Source organism: Triticum aestivum, chromosome 2D (assembly GCF_018294505.1).
Source record: "Triticum aestivum cultivar Chinese Spring chromosome 2D, IWGSC CS RefSeq v2.1, whole genome shotgun sequence".
In the NCBI taxonomy this organism is placed as follows: domain Eukaryota; kingdom Viridiplantae; phylum Streptophyta; class Magnoliopsida; order Poales; family Poaceae; genus Triticum; species Triticum aestivum.
In genome coordinates, this window is record NC_057799.1 from 6,012,500 (window position 1) to 6,016,085 (window position 3,586).

A 3,586-nucleotide genomic window follows, 5' to 3' on the forward strand; every position below is an offset into this window, starting at 1 on the left:
GTGCTTTTTTATTAATTTTTTATTAGATAGATGGATCTAATAGATAGATATATAGATGGATGCATGTTAGATGGATAGATAGATATACGTGCTCTGTTTTTTTAGATGAGATGAGGTGAGATGTATGAGATGTCATGTGGAAATGTGCTATGTTTTTTTTAAAGAATAGATAGATGGATGAAATGTAATATGCATGATGTTTCAAATTTTGAAATGTGCTATGTTATTTTAGATGTGATAGATAGATGTTTCGTGGAGATGATATGAGATGGAAGAGAATTTTTTCATAGAAATTAGTGTGATATTTTTGTTCATGATGATCTTGCTCGATGAATGTTCTATGTTAAAATCATATTAAGTTTGTTCGATGATGATTTCTTTTGTTCATAGAAATTTACTAAGTTAAAATGTTCTCGTGTTTGGGGGGAGGAGTCCTCGAAACATATCAAGTGCACTTTATAAATTCATATGTTGAGTTAGTTGATTTAGGTTAGTGCATTTTAGGTTAGTTGATTTAGTGTATTTTAGGTTAGTTGTTGTTAGTGCATTTTAGGTTAGTGGAGAGGAAAAATGAAAATAAGGAAAAAGAAGAAAAGAGGAAGAAGGAAGAAGGAAGAAGAAGAAAAAGAAGTAGAGGAAAAAAGAAAATAAGAAGAGGAAGAAGGAGGAGAAGAAGGAGAAGAAGAGGAGAGGAAGAAGAGGAGAAAAAATAAGAAGAGGAAGAAGAAGAAAAAAAAGAGGAGAAGAAGAAGGAATAGCTTCTTTTTTCTTCTTCTTCTTCCTCTTCTTATTTTTTATCTGGAACGAGGGTGTCGAGGATCGCCGAGCGGTCGAGGGTCAGGAACTAGGGGGTAGAGGGTCTAGGGTCGCCGAGGGGTCAAGGGTCGAGGGTCGTCGAGGGGTCGAGGGTCGAGATTTATCAGAAATGCCCCCATTATGGATGTGCACAAGTTGATCCAATTTTTTTTCTTCTGATCTCATCTATATATATTCTTCTATATGTCACGTTGTCTGTCAAAGTATTGAAGAAATTCATGGCTACATCATTAGCAGGAAGTAACAGGCGTATGATGCTACGATGCTCTTCAAAGTTGTTTCGGAACGCAGTTCCGGATAGAATAACTCGCTTTTTTGTACGAATTTCAGCAAAGGCCTTTCAAATAGCGATATTCGGAACGCTCTTGCTGAACTTTGTACCAAAAAGCTAATTATCCTATCCGGGACGTCGTACCAAAATAATTTTGGAGAGCTTCGTACCGTTATGCGCCTGTTACTTCCGGCTAATGATGAAGCCATGGTTTTCTTGAATCCTTTGACACTAGACAATGTGACATATAGAAGGGTAGATGAGATCAGGAAAAATATGGACCATTTTCTGCACATCCAGAATGGCGCCATTTTGTCAAATCCCGTGTTTGACATTCATGAGAGAGGCGGTCTGGACGTCGGACATTCATGAGAGAACTCCGGTAACTCTTCAACATGAGGGGGGACGTCGATCAACCCCCTCTCGCCCGACCAAACCCTAGAACGTCGAGGCCACCCCAAACCCTAGAAGCGTTTCCGAGGCCACCCAAACTTACCAAGTTAAAAGAGCATTGTTGTCGAGGCCACCCCAAACCCTAGAAGCGTTGTCGAGGCCACCCCAAACTGTAGAAGCATCGAGGCCACTAATTAATATTCCTTGTTGTGATTAGCTAGCTAGGTCTATGTTTGCCACTAATATATCCATCTCTCATGTTTGTATATTAATTGCCATGTTGTAATATTTGCAGAAACTATGGAGCAATGAGACTTGGAAACAGAATAGTTGTTGGGGGACATAATCCTCAGTGGAGGTGATGTCTTGTCGCATCTCAACGACACCGATGGTCCGGAAGGAGAGGGTGAAGGCTCCGGTGATCGAACAATGGAGGAGGAAGGACATGATCATGATGGCTCCGGTGACCGAATGCCGGTGGAAGAAGGAGACCATGATGATGGCTCTGGTGACCGTATGGAGGAGGGAGCTGTTGCAAAGTCCGGCGAGGTATATATATTAATTAATCCTGTGCTGACTAGCTAATTGATGCATTAATTGTTTTAGTATGCACATATATTAACTCTTCTTTCTTCTTTTATAGCCCTCCGGATCGATCCAAACTTCGGTAACGAGATGAGGCCCGAAGAAAAGGTTGCACCAGGATGAAAGGTTCACGATCACAGCAATCTCGGACGATGGCCAACCGATTGAACCCATGCGGACCAAGGAAGCATTTTCTGCTCAGCGCGGGGCTATTGTTAGGGACATGATCCCGATCAGCATCCAGCTATGGAAGAAGCCTAAGAACGAAGACCCTCAAGTTCCTTATGTCAACGATAGACAGAAAGATGATCTTTGGACCTCGCTGAAGGCAAATTTCACCCTACCGCCAGAGGAGGATCCGAATAAGCCAATTATAGAGCCATTGGTCAAGGCGTGTGCTCTTAAGAAGATGGCAGATCTATTTAGGAGGTGGAAGAATGGGTTGAAATCAACGTATGTCGACAAAGGGAAGACTCCAGAATTCACCGGCCGATTTGAGAAGATAAGAGATCACTGGCCCGCATTTGTGGCCTACAAGACATCAGACAAGAGTAAGAAGATGTCAGAGACAAACAAGATAAATGCTACAAAGAAGCAGTTTCACCATCGCACGGGGTCAGGTGGCTACCTCAAAGCCCGTCCGTTGTGGGACAAAGCTGAGAGTGACCTGCTTGCTAAAGGGGTCGAACCAGAGACATTGAACTGACCAGACCGTTCAAGGACTTGGTTCTTCGGGGTTGGGGGAACCTTGGACCCTGAAACAGGGAAGTGCGTTTGGACGGACGAGCAACTTGCAATACCCGTCAAGAAGCTTCAGAAGTGTATTACTGTAGCGCAACAAGGGACGTTCATTCCCGACAGAGAGAATGCCGAGCTGACCGAGGCCCTCGGGAATCCTGAGCACCCTAGACGAACACGAGGCACGCCAGGCTCTGTTGCGTGGAAGGTTGGGTTTCCCGGCGCAGACAGTTACAAAACCCGGGAGAGGAAGAGGAAATTGGAGCTGAGCGAAATGCAGAAGCTGAATGCAAGAGTACAAAAGCTAGAAGAACAAGTTGAGAGCCAGCGAGCTGCTGGAGCTACCCTAGAAGCTACCCCACCATCTCAGCGGAGAAGCAGCGTGGCTTCCACCGAGCTCGTTCAGCAGCCTGACTTCACGTCTCCTAGCTACCCCATGGATGCTATCACGGAGGCTCAACATTGCCAGCTTATGATGTAATGGCAGATACTCAAAGTCAAGGCGGCTGCCGGCTCTGTTGCACCTCCTCAACCCGACGGAACTTTTCACTGCCGTCCGATTCCACATGGCTATGCTGTTGTGATGGTGGATGAAGTAACGGAGGGATTTGAGGAGCTCGAGCTTGACCACCCTACAGGTGAAGGGGAGACTCAGCTGGGTCTTGCTCTGAAGACTCCATGTCTATGGCGGAAGGAGCACATCAAGCTTCCGAACTGGACACCTCCGCCTCCTCCTCCTCCTCCTCCTCCGGCGAGTGATCAGGGCACTCCACCTCCTTATCC